Source organism: Vulpes vulpes, chromosome 2 (genome assembly GCF_048418805.1).
Source record: "Vulpes vulpes isolate BD-2025 chromosome 2, VulVul3, whole genome shotgun sequence".
Classification (NCBI taxonomy): Eukaryota; Metazoa; Chordata; class Mammalia; order Carnivora; family Canidae; genus Vulpes; species Vulpes vulpes.
This window is the reverse complement of record NC_132781.1, coordinates 96,190,313-96,204,716: the sequence shown is the minus strand read 5'-3', so window position 1 is coordinate 96,204,716 and position 14,404 is coordinate 96,190,313. Positions and strand designations below refer to the sequence as shown.

Genomic DNA, 14,404 nt, shown 5'->3' with positions numbered 1-14,404 from the left:
ACAGCCCTCTCTCCCACAGAGCTACAAAATCTGGATTACAATTCAATGTCAGAAAGCCAATTCAGAAGCACTATTATACAGCTACTGGTGGCTCTAGAAAAAACCATAAAGGACTCAAGAGACTTCATGACTGCAGAATTTAGATCCAATCAGGCAGAAATTAAAAATCAATTAAATGAGATGCAATCCAAGCTAGAAGTCCTAACGACGAGGCTTGACGAGGTGGAAGAACGAGTGAGTGCCATAGAAGACAAGTTGATGGCAAAGAGGGAAACTGAGGAAAACAGAGACAGGCAATTAAAAGACCATGAGGATAGATTAAGGGAAATAAATGACAGCCTGAGGAAGAAAAACCTACGTTTAATTGGGGTTCCCGAGGGCGCCGAAAGGGCCAGAGGGCCAGAATATGTATATGAACAAATCATAGCTGAAAACTTTCCGAATCCGGGAAGGGAAACAGGCATTCAGATCCAGGAAATAGAGAGATCCTACCCGAAAATCAACAAAAACCGTTCAACACCTCGACATTTAATAGGGAAGCTTGCAAATTCCAAAGATAAGGAGAAGATCCTTAAAGCAGCAAGAGAAAAAAAGTCCCTGACTTTTATGGGGAGGAATATTAGGGTAACAGCAGACCTCTCCACAGAGACCTGGCAGGCCAGAAAGGGGTGGCAGGATATATTCAGGGTCCTAAATGAGAAGAACATGCAACCAAGAATACTTTATCCAGCAAGGCTCTCATTCAAAATGGAAGGAGAGATAAAGAGCTTCCAAGACAGGCAGGAACTGAAAGAATATGTAACCTCCAAACCAGCTCTGCAAGAAATTTTAAGGGGGACTCTTAAAATTCCCCTTTAAGAAGAAGTTCAGTGGAACAATCCACAAAAACAAGGACTGAATAGATATGATGACACTAAACTCATATCTATCAATAGTAACTCTGAACGTGAACGGGCTTAATGACCCCATCAAAAGGCGCAGGGTTTCAGACTGGATAAAAAAGCAGGACCCATCTATTTGCTGTCTACAAGAGACTCATTTTAGACAGAAGGACACCTACAACCTGAAAATAAAAGGTTGGAGAACGATTTACCATTCAAATGGTCCTCAAAAGAAAGCAGGGGTTGTCATCTGTATATCAGATAAATTAAAATTTACCCCGAAAACTATAGTGAGAGATGAAGAGGGACACTATCTCATACTCAAAGGATCTATCCAACAAGAGGACTTAACAATCCTCAGTATATATGCCCCGAATGTGGGAGCTGCCAAATATTTAAACCAATTAATAACCAAACTGAAGAAATACTTTGATAATAATACACTTATACTTGGTGACTTCAATCTAGCTCTCTCTATACTAGATAGGTCTTCTGAGCACAACATATCCAAAGAAACGAGAGCTTTAAATGATACACTGGACCAGATGGATTTCACAGATATCTACAGAACTTTACATCCAAACTCAACTGAATACACATTCTTCTCAAGTGCACATGGAACTTTCTCCAGAATAGACCACATACTGGGTCACAAATCGGGTCTGAACCGATACCAAAAGATCGGGATAGTCCCCTGTATATTCTCAGACCATAATGCCTTGAAATTAGAACTTAATCACAACAAGAAGTTTGGAAGGACCACAAACACGTGGAGGTTAAGGACCATCCTGCTAAAAGATGAAAAGGTCAACCAGGAAATTAAGGAAGAATTAAAAAGATTCATGGAAACTAATGAGAATGAAGATACAACCGTTCAAAATCTTTGGGATGCAGCAAAAGCAGTCCTGAGGGGGAAATACATCGCAATACAAGCATCCATTCAAAAACTGGAAAGAACTCAAATTCAAAAGCTCACCTTACGCATAAAGGAACTAGAGAAAAAGCAACAAATAGACCCCACCCCCAGAAGAAGAAGACAGTTAATTAAAATTCGAGCAGAACTAAATGATATCGAGACCAAAAGAACTGTGGAACAGATCAACAGAACCAGGAGTTGGTTCTTTGAAAGAATTAATAAGGTAGATAAACCATTAGCCAACCTTATTAAAAAGAAGAGAGAGAAGACTCAAATTAATAAAATCATGAATGAGAAAGGAGAGATCACTACCAACACCAAGGAAATACAAACGATTTTAAAAACGTATTATGAACAGCTGTAGGCCAATAAATTAGGAAATCTAGAAGAAATGGACACATTCCTGGAAAGCCACAAACTACCAAAACTGGATCAGGAAGAAATAGAAAACCTGAACAGGCCAATAACCAGGGAGGAAATTGAAGCAGTCATCGAAAACCTCCCAAGACACAAGAGTCCAGGGCCAGATGGCTTCCCAGGGGAATTCTATCCAACATTTAAAGAAGAAATCATACCTATTCTACTAAAGCTGTTTGGAAAGATAGAAAGAGATGGAGTACTTCCAAATTCGTTCTATGAGGCCAGCATCACCTTAATTCCGAAACCAGACAAAGACCCCACCAAAAAGGAGAATTACAGACCAATATCCCTGATGAACATGGATGCAAAAATTCTCAACAAGATACTAGCCAGTAGGATCCGAGAGTATATAAAGAAAATTATTCACCATGACCAAGTAGGATTTATCCCCGGGACACAAGGCTGGTTCAACACCCGTAAAACCATTAATGTGATTCATCATATCAGCAAGAGAAAAACCAAGAACCATATGATACTCTCATTAGATGCAGAGAAAGCATTTGACAAAATACAGCATCCATTCCTGATCAAAACCCTTCAGAGTGTTGGGATAGAGGGAACTTTCCTCGACATCTTAAAAGCCATTTACGAAAAGCCCACAGCAAATATCATTCTCAATGGGGAAGCACTGGGAGCCTTTCCCCTAAGATCAGGAACAAGACAGGGATGTCCACTCTCACCACTGCTGTTCAACATAGTACTGGAAGTCCTCGCCTCAGCAATCAGACAACAAAAAGACATTAAAGGCATTCAAATTGGCAAAGAAGAAGTCAAACTCTCCCTCTTCGCCGATGACATGATACTCTACCTAGAAAACCCGAAAGCCTCCACCCCAAGATTGCTAGAACTCATACAGCAATTTGGTAGCGTGGCAGGATACAAAATCAATGCCCAGAAATCAATGGCATTTCTATACACTAACAATGAGACTGAAGAAAGAGAAATTAAGGAGTTGATCCCATTTACAATTACACCCAAAAGCATAAGATACCTAGGAATAAACCTAACCAAAGAGGTAAAAGATCTATACCCTAAAAACTATAGAACACTTCTGAAAGAAATTGAGGAAGACACAAAGAGATGGAAAAATATTCCATGCTCATGGATTGGCAGAATTAATATTGTAAAAATGTCAATGTTACCCAGGGCAATTTACACGTTTAATGCAATCCCTATCAAAATACCATGGACTTTCTTCAGAGAGTTAGAACAAATTATTTTAAGATTTGTGTGGAATCAGAAAAGACCCCGAATAGCCAGGGGAATTTTAAAAAAGAAAACCATAGCTGGGGGCATCACAATGCCAGATTTCAGGTTGTACTACAAAGCTGTGGTCATCAAGACAGTGTGGTACTGGCACAAAAACAGACACATAGATCAATGGAACAGAATAGAGAACCCAGAAGTGGACCCTGAAATGTACGGTCATCTAATATTCTATAAAGGAGGAAAGACTATCCATTGGGAGAAAGGCAGTCTCTTCAATAAATGGTGTTGGGAAAATTGGACATCCACATGCAGAAGAATGAAACTGGACCACTCTCTTTCACCATACACAAAGATAAACTCAAAATGGATGAGAGATCTAAATGTGCGACAAAAGTCCATCAAAATCATAGAAGAGAACACAGGCAACACCCTTTTTGAACTTGGCCACAGTAACTTCTTGCAAGATACATCCACAAAGGCAAAAGAAACAAAAGCAAAAATGAACTATTGGGACTTCATCAAGATAAGAAGCCTTTGCACAGCAAAGGATACAGTCAACAAAACTAAAAGACAACCTACAGAATAGGAGAAGATATTTGCAAATGACGTATCAGATAAAGGGCTAGTTTCCAAAATCTATAAAGAACTTATTAAACTCAACACCAAAGAAACAAACAATCCAATCATGAAATGGGCAAAGGACATGAAGAGAAATCTCACAGAGGAAGACATAGACATGGCCAACATGCACATGAGAAAATGCTCTGCATCACTTGCCATCAGGGAAAGACAAATCAAAACCACAATGAGATACCACCTCACACCAGGGAGAATGGGGAAAATTAACAAGGCAGGAAACAACAAATGTTGGAGAGGATGCGGAGAAAAGGGAACCCTCTTACACTGTTGGTGGGAATGTGAACTGGTGCAGCCACTCTGGAAAACTGTGTGGAGGTTCCTCAAAGAGCTAAAAATAGACCTGCCCTACGACCCAGCAATTGCACTGTTGGGGATTTACCCCAAAGATTCAGATGCAATGAAACGTTGGGACACTTGCACCCCGATGTTTCTAGCAGCAATGTCCACAATAGCCAAACTGTGGAAGGAGCCTCGGTGTCCATCGAAAGATGAATGGATAAAGAAGATGTGGTTTATGTATACAATGGAATATTACTCAGCAATTAGAAACGACAAATACCCACCATTTGCTTCAACGTGGATGGAGCTGGAGGGTATTATGCTGAGTGAAGTAAGTCAATCGGAGAAGGACAGTGTATGTTCTCATTCATTTGGGGAATATAAATAATAGTGAAAGGGAATATAAAGGAAGGGAAAAGAAATGTTGGGAAATATCAGGAAGGGAGACAGAACATAAAGACTCCTAACTTGGGGAAACGAACTAGGGGTGGTGGAAGGGGAGGAGGGCGGGTGTTGGAGGGGAATGGGTGACGGGCACTGAGGTGGACACTTGATGGGATGAGCACTGGGTGTTTTTCTGTATGTTGGTAAATTGAACACCAATAAAAATTAATTAAAAAAAAAACTGCAAACGGGAAGAAATCATGACACAACACTTCCAAATCTAAACATATTTAAATTTGAATAAGCTTCAAAGCTCAGGTGCTAGGTGATCCAAATACCTTAATTCAATGCTAAATAATTTAAAAAAAATTGTCAGCTGAGTAGGACTAATGTTTTTGCCAAGTTCCCTAGTAGTTCCTCATATGTGAATGGGTATAAAATCATTTTTCTTCTGTTTTTTCTTTTTTACTACATTATGTTTCTTTTTCCAAAACACTAAGAAAATAACTTTTCAGCTAAATGTTCATATCACTAAATAAGTTAAAGGAAATGGAAATTTCACCCAACCCCAAACTCAAAAGAACATGCAAATAGTAACTGATGATATTTACACTAAATGAATTTTACTTTATTTCACTGGAGTGAAATAGCTGAGAACAATAATGATTTCTATGTGCCTTGATTTCAATCCTAGGTAAAAATCATGCTTACGTGCCCTTCATTCGGCCCTGCTAAGCAGAGTGTAGAAAGAATCCACTCACCAAGCTCTGTGCTGAGGCCATGGCTATATATTCCCAGCTCAAGAAGAGATACCTTTTACTAAGTCATATCAAAATGTTGAAAAAACCAGCTGTACTCTCCACAAACAACAAGTGAAAACTAAAGATGTATCCCTTTTTGTAGACCACAAAGTTCATTTCAGATACTTCGGTATAAAGGCTTATGGGTCCATTAAAGCATAAAGACCAAAGGGTAGAGCGTCATTTGGAACATGGCTTCATTTATAGCTTTTACCGCTATATTTTCATGATGAAACACACATATTAAGATATTATCTAAGTGGCACCTGGGTGGCACAGTTAGTTGCATCTGTCTCTTGGTTTGGCTCAGGTCATGATCTCAGAGTCACGAGATTGAGCCCTGAATCAGGCTCTGCACTGGGCCTCAAGTCTGCTTGAGGTCTTTCTGCCCTCTCCCTCCACCCATACTTCCACATCATTCTCTCTCTCTAAAATAAATAAATAAATATATATCTTTAAAAAAAAAAAGATGTTATCTAAGATTTGACTACACAATGAAAACTTCCCTACATATTCCCACACCACCATGACTTTTCTAGACTTTTTATTGCTTCATTAAATACATGAAGTGAGAGAATATTTTGAAATATTTTAATGTGCTCTTTGTCTTTTGCACTTGTTTATGAATGATGTTCACCAACCTGAGCCCAAATCCATCTTTGCCTTAAGGAGAACTTGATTACAGAATGTCAAGATGGGAAAAGAATTGGTGTAGGGTTTTGTGATTTTCAAAATTGAGTCTTAAAAACTTTTTCAAACACAATTGGCTTAAAACCTTGGCTTTAAATTCCTGGAGCCACACATCTGGGAGAGAAAAAGCATTTTCTAAATTAGAAAAAGCTTCCCTCTAAATATAAAAAATAAAATTTGGAAAACAGAGTTTGGAAATTTACTATAAGTCACTAAGTAGGATGGATATGTGATGCATAAAAAACTATTTCTTATTACAAAATAAAAATGTCAAACCTTCCTTGGCTGCATCAGAAGGAGCCTGGAGGAGATGAAGCTTAGGGACTACTCTCTTCTCCACATTCATTGTCATATACAGAATGTCAATTAAATATTACCTATTAAAGAGTCATATTTAAAAATATATTTAATTTTTTTTGCTTTGCAGCCCATAATTATAAATCTATAAATATATAAATATATAGGTCCTAATCACCAATTAATTCAACAAATAATTATGAAGACTTAATATATGTCAGTCATTTAGAAATAATGCAATAAATAGGGAAGCCACAGACCCTATTACTCCTCAGAGTATGCAGTCTATGGAGGGAGCAGGGGGAAAAGACAAGTAAATTAAAAGCCAATTATATTACTCTGCTTATAATATGCTAACACATATTTACACCTTTACCACATGGAAGGGAAATTCTAGTTTGCCTTTTTCTTTATTGAAATACAGATTATTAATGCAATATGGTTTATTTAGATGTGCCAGAAATACTTTCTGAAATTACCCTTTGCTTTTCTAGGAGTCAGAAGTGGCCCAAGGAAAATTTGAATACTGAAATCTCCAAAATTAACTGCCAACTGTTGAAGGGAATCAAAACACATGGTATTAATATCTGCCACTCTATATACTTTGGACAACATGGCTGATAATATTGAAATCCAATGATGGTAAAACTGGAACCATTTTAACAAAACAAAACAACAAGAGAGAGATCAGAAAACCAGTGTTAAAAGCCAGCCCAGAAGATACTATAGCTTCTTTGAGTACCTGGTCAAGTTGCCCAAGGCAATAATGAACTAGCAGTAGACACACCATTAGTTTTCCTCGAAAACAGAAGCCATAGAAGTGGGGCTCTTGAAACTTTAACTGTGGAGAGGTATGAAGGCATAAAGGTTTTGAAAACATTCCCTGTAATATAAATGGGGATCCTTTCGCCATCTTTAGGATTACTTCCATGAAACCATTAAAAGAAAAGAATGAAGGATGGGACCTTATGAGAAGTAAGCTCTAAATATATTTGTGGCCTACAAAACAGGGAAAGGTATGAGTTATGAAGCCTTGGAAAGAAAAGACCAAAATAAGTGACAATGAAGATGAAAGACTAGAAGAAAAGGGAAAGATGAGGAGAAAGAGGAGCTTAAAAAGGAGGAAACAAAAGACTCAGGCAGAGGAAGGAAGAAATGGATAATTCTATTCAATTTCTTTAAAAATTTTTTAACTTTTTAAGTAGGCTCCATTCCCAACATTGGGCTTGAACTCACAATCCTGAGATCAAGAGTCACATGCTCTACTGAACGAGCCAGCCAGGTGACCCTGAATAGATAATCTTAAAATAACATTTGTGGTGATATTACAAATTATTATTTTTCTTATATATTTCTCTAGTTTCTATGACTTTTATAAGAGCATTCATAGCTTTTTTAATTCAATGGCTTTTTTTCCCCCAATTTTATATGAAAACTACACATAGTCCGTCTACTCTCTAATTTGATCTTTACAATAGTAGTGGCTTAAGATAAGGTGATGTAGCAGGAATTTGGAAGCTGCTTAATACAGTTCCTAAAAACACGTTCAGAATGTGTGGTCACTTACGTTGTATGATCCACCAATGGCCTGTGATTTTCTTCCCCATGATGAATACTGGTTCCATTACCAAGTCCCCATCTGAATGTGTCTGAATCTTGAATTAGCATTTCTGGAATTGACTGGTACCAATTACAGAGTCTTCCTTTTTCAAAGCTGCAAACTTTCATAACTTGAATAGAGTAAAACAAAGACAAGATGAACTAATCACAATAAATGTATCAATAAATGGCAACTTACCTGTAACAGGCACTTTTTTACTGTTGGGTTTCTTTTCTTAGTTATCTTTTAAGCATAATTAAAATAATTAGACAAATGATTTATATAATCACTAGAAGAGTTTTAAAGAAATCTATGTGCACTATATTCAAATATCTACAGTAGCTATAACATGGGCATAAATGCATATAATAAAAAATTTGTTCTGATAAGGAGGTGAGATTTTAATTAGGTCCTAGAATAGCAATCTAAGCATTGCCAGTTTCTCTTCACATAACATTGATGTTACTTACCAAGGTCTGGTAAGTCCATTCTTTTGCCAAAGTATTATTAAAAGTCTAAACTTCAGTTAAGTCTTTGAAGCGGTCAGTCCAAATTTCAAACTACTTTAATTCAAAGCAGTAATATTTTCCTTGAATTTTTTTTCAATATTCTTGTAATGACTGTATTCTAGTATCACATGCAACTACAACTCCATTGATTTTTGAAATACATAGGCTCTCTGTGAAATGTTCTTTCTTTCTCTCTAAACATGCCCGTGTGTCTTAAATTCTCCACTGTTCTTGTGTATACTACAGAAGACTCCAACTTTTAAGTGGCATAGGCAGTGTTGGCAAACCACCACCATCACTTAGAAACTTGAGTTCATGATTTAATGTAAAGTTTGAGAAGGAAACACTCCATCAAAAAAAGTGATTTTTAATCACAACATTCAGTTATGTTATTTAATCTCTGACATTAATAGTGATCATATAATTATCTTGTGCAGAGATTTAAATAATTTTTTTTTGTTTCAGAAGTAGAGTTCAGTGGTTCATCAGTTGCAATAGCACCCAGGGTTCATTACATCAAATGCCCTCCTTATTGCCCATCACCCAGATACCCTCCAATCCCCACCCACCGGAGATTTAAAAATCAATAGTATTCTGTTCTTCATATCATTAAAAAAGAAATGAATCACAGATTTTTCTTAAATTAGGGAGCATAAAGTTTTAGTCAAGCAAGATGAGTGAGCCTGAAGATCTGCTGTACAACACTATACCTGGTCAACAATAATATATTGTGCACTTAAAAGTTTGTTAAGAGAGTAGCATTCATGCTGTGTTCTTTACACAATAAAAAGCATTGGAAAATGTAAGATCAAAGATAACAGGCAGACATAACATTTCATCTTACAAAAAGATGGAGGAAGCAAGATCACATAATTTGTTCAGAATGAAGTAATAATTCAGTTCATGTGTATTCAAAGTAAATTAATAACCCCAAGATTTTAGAACAGTAATTTAGTAGGAGATATCCATTCAGGACATTTAAAGAACTTTATCAAAACGGCTCACCCCATCATAAATGATGTTACTAAAATTGCAAAGTTGAACTAAGAAGAAAATCAGTATTCACTAAAGACACTCATTAGGTATAATTAACAGGATTCTGTGTAAGCTTTCAGAAATGCCACAATTTATGTATGATCATAACAGGATTTGGTCTTCCCAGGAGGAAGTTTGAATACCACAACACCTTCCGTTATATTATCTCCCATCTCCAGTATGTATCCCTAGTCAACTTGAGTTAATTACTATCTCGTCTCATCCAGAGTGAGTTAGCTTTTATTTTTTTTGAGTTTGGGGGTCTAGATAAGTTAGTTAATTTACTGTGTATTCTTACATTAAAAAGCATTTCATTTGCTAAATTAAAATAAACATGAACCTAATTTGACTTTCTAAGTTTTAGAATTTCTTCACAATGCTGGCAGAAGGAATAGAGCTTCATTACACTCTGTATTATGTGCATGGTCTGAACCCTTAATATCATCAAGACACTTGAGAAATATTATACTATAGGAAATTCATATACTATCCAATAAATAGAGAAGGGGAAAAATGGCAAAAGTATTCACTCCTTCTGATCTTGCACTTTGCCCATTCAGACCCAGATCAATTTTTTTCCTCTATGACTGTATCTTTGGCTGAGAAGTTCACTTTTAGATTAAACATTTGCCTTAGAAGATATAAATTGGCACATGCCAGTACGTTCCAGAAAAAGGGGCCCATCTGTATTAAAATTGGGTCTTATGAATTCTACACATTTAACATAGTATTCATTTTATATTTTGCTAATGGCAAATAGCAAATATTTGCTATTAGCAAAATATAAACAAATTCATCTAATTTGAGAGTATTAAAATACTTTCACTTTGACCATTCCTATTTCATGAGTGTGAGGAGTAGAATAGAGACAAACAGGGGGTGGATAGCAAAGAACTAGTAAATCATAGTCCCAGAGTCAAGTAATATCCATGAAACAAGTGTTTTGAATCCAAACGTCAATTAAAAAAAAAATTACCTCTTGTTTGAGCATCATAGACGATTGCATGCTGATTCTTCTATAATTTGCTATACAAACAGCTTTTATATTAAAACCTCATGTAAGCTAAGTAGAAAATTTCTAACTATGGCACTAGGCCATGCTACTTAAAGATTATACAGGTATTGTTTTATCTGTTTCATGGCTATATTTAATACAAAATAGAAATTCACTTACCACAGAATGATTCATCTGATTGGTCAGGACAGTCATATCTAAAATCACACTTCTGGACTTTTTCAACACAGTGACCATCGGACCTGCAAACAAATTCATTATCTGTACAGTTGTGTGGAGGTAATGTTACTGGAGCGGACATTTCTGGTGGAGTTGGGAGGTCCACTGGCAAGTTACCTTGATAAGAGATAACGTACAGGCATGATTCAATAGATTTTCCATTTAAGATTTTACACAATAAGTTTTTCTAAGTATGTTTCACATTGTATATTATAAAAATATTCAGTACTCTTTGGTAATAAGCTGAATTTCATGGAGTTTGGAGTCCTCAGTCTTAGTAACAACAAATAACTGCATATAAATAAATGAAGGTGCAGATAGAAATTACTGAAAAACTATTCAGTAATATCAGAATAAATGAGAGGCTCAAGGACAGTGCAGGGAGCAGTGGGAGTCAAGGGAGTCCCAGAGGGTGGCATTAGGAACCAGAGGCAAGGTCTGGTTAAACCTTCTAGTCCACTAGGTAAACTAACTTTGCTCTTCCACTGCTACAATTAATCCAGCAACTCCTCATTCTTGTTATATCTGCTCTCACATATTTAAGATTCATAGTTGCAAGTGAGACCCAAACTAGAGGTATTCACCTGGAAGTATTTATATAATTAATAATTTCTGAAGTTACAGAGCTTAGAAGAAATATATAGAAGTTAATTTATACAGTAAGTTATTCAATCAACACTAATTAATAACACGCTATGTCATGGACATGGTAGGTGCAATGGATTGAAAGCCAAGTCTGCCATCAATGCAGTAAAATAATTTACTGACTAATAGATAAAGCAATTAGATAAATCTTTCATTATAGTTCCACGGGATACATTATGATAAAAAGTATAACACCATGGAGGCAAGAATGACACCTATCCTTTCACTCCTTCATTCTAGCACAATTCACAGACCATGGTACATGGTTGGTACACTATGACTGTGAAACAAATTAATAGATAGACGAGTAGAAGGATGGATGGATGGATGGATGGATGGATGGATGGATGGATGGATGGATGACAGAGTGAATTAATAGATGGACAAATGGAAGATTGCACTGTATATGGAGAACACATGAAAGGCATATATCAGATGGGAGGTAGGGAAGACTTCCTGGAAAAGTAATGTTTTAAGTTTTTAGCTATATATATATTTTAAAGATTTTATTTATATGAGAGAGAGAAAGAGAGAATGCACAGGCAGAGGGAGGGGCAGCAGGAGAGGCAGAGGAAGAAGCAGACTCCCTGCTGAGCACAGAGCCCTACACAGGGCTCCATTCCAGGACCCTGAGATCATGACCTGAGCCAAAGTCGGATGCTTGACCAACTGAGCCACCCAGGTGCCCCAAGTTTATAGCTTTAAAAGATGAGGAGTTCCTGTCAAGATGAAAAGGGGTACAAGGTCTTTTGGGGCAATGAGCAAAGATTTGTGTGAAGGCAGAGAAATACACTGGCCCATTGTTTGTGGAATACTGTGAGAATTTGCAGAGAGCATCTTGTGGTGCAGTAAGAATGTGCGTGATAAAGTCACTAGATGTGTAACTTGTTGGGAGACAATTAGCACATCATAAAGAGCTAAGTGGGACCAACTTAGGAGTTTGGAATAAATACAAGAAGCAGTGGAGAAATGCCAATGTATACAATTTCCAATTTAAGAAATACTTATCTGTCATTAGTGTGAAGAATGATTTGCAGGTGGTTCTGACAAGAAGGAGAAAAACTAAGCTTTCACTTTAATTCCAGGCAACTAATAAACCAAAGCAGAGAGAGTTTGGAGGAAAGAGCAGAGACCTGAGCAACAGCAAACATCCAGTATCTAGACTGGGAATTCAGGTGCTGTTGGGAATTTGAGGAAGGTCCAATAAATAGCACTTTGTTTCTTAGCTCAAGTTTTGAAATAATTAAGAACTGAGACTGAAATATATAGCAGATAGATCAAAATATCACCTTTTTATGTAAGAGTTGATCATGAAGAAAATGTCCCATACCTATAGACAGGGGGTCTTTTAAAGTATAAAATTCAGAAAGGAACAGACTCTCTAAATTATAACTTGTGCTAGAAACTTCCAAGCCTATCATTGTGAACTACAGCAAGAAGTGAAGTAGATCTTATGCTTCCTTGAACTAAGTAGCTCAAAAAAGAAAAGAAGAAAGTAAGGGAACAGGTATGCATACGGAGGCCCTCCTTACAAATCCAGCAACCCATTGTTACTTTTCCACAGCTGACATTAGGATGCATTCTTAGAGTTTTACTTGCTATGGGTTTTAACAAATGTACAATGATGCTTCCACCATGACAGTGTCATACAGAGTATGCATTAAAATAATCCTTTGTCTCTGCCTTGCCATCCCTCCCCTCCCCAGAAGCCCTGGCAAACATGGATCCTTTTACTGTCCTCATAGCATTCCCTTTCACGGAGTGTCATATAGTGGGAATCATATGTTACCTTTGCAGATTGGCTTCTTCCTCTTAATGATATGCATTTAAGTTTATTCCAGGTCTTTACATGGCTTGACAGTACATTTCTTTCCAGCACTGAATAGTATTCCCTGCTTTAGGGTATTCAACTAAATGAATCATCAGCTAAATATGTATTATATGAATAGTCTATATCTCTTGTCAGGCAAGGCAGTAACGTTGTATACCTTTCTTATTATAAAGTGTTAAGTACTCTACAATACAAATAATTGTACATTTCTTTTTGAACACTTCTTTGTGAACACAAGCCAGAGTATTTCCAAGATAAAACATCTTGAAATGAAATTGCAGTTATAGGGTATGTGATCAGTCAACTTAAGTAGTTATTTCAAAAGTGGTTTTATCCATTTCCATTCAAAAATGTGTGTATTACACATATTCTCAGGATGCAGCTAACACTTGGTATTATCCAATGTAGGAAAGATTTGCCAGTATAATGGGTCTGAAATAAAAATTCTTTTATACTTTAACATGTATTTCCCTAAGTATTGAGACTTTTTTTTAATTTTAGGGTTCACTCAGGTACCTTACTCTAGCTTTTTAAAAAAACTTTATTTATTCAAAAGAGGCAGAAACATAGGTAGAGGGAGAACCAGGCTCCCTTGGGAGATCCTGGTGCAGGACTCCACCTCAGGACCTTGGGATCACGACCTGAATCAAAGGCAGATGCTCAACCACCAAGCCACCAAGGTGCCCCCCTTACTCTAGCTTTTAACTAACTATTTATATCCCTTGTTCTTTTATTCTATTGAATTCTTTGGGCTTTTAAAATTTAATTTATAGGTTTATATCCTATATATACTACACTAATCCTCTGTCACTCACCTAGGTGACAAATATACTCTACTAGTCTATGGTATGCCTTTTCATTTTATACAGTGTCTTTCAAAATAAAAATTTCTAATTTAATGCCTTTCAATTTATCAGTTATTTTCTTTATGGTTTGTACTTTAAAGCTTCACTGGAAAAAAATTGTTTCCTGTTTTATCATCAATATTTTTTCTACAATTTCACAAAATTTTGCTAGTTTTACTCTTCACATTTA

General features: G+C 36.6%; 1 protein-coding gene across 1 annotated transcript in view; it reads right to left on the bottom strand.

The window, feature by feature from the left end:
• LOC112931152 (MAM and LDL-receptor class A domain-containing protein 1) overlaps positions 1 to 11,010 on the bottom strand; it is a 107,777-nt gene extending 96,767 nt beyond the window's left edge. Inside the window, exons 1-2 of the mRNA XM_026013661.2 lie at positions 10,834 to 11,010; positions 8,083 to 8,245 (exon numbers count right to left, since the gene is read on the bottom strand). The gene's annotated coding sequence lies outside the window, so the exon portion shown is untranslated. The remainder of the gene's footprint in view (positions 1 to 8,082; positions 8,246 to 10,833) is intronic.
• Positions 11,011 to 14,404: the final 3,394 nt, after the last annotated feature.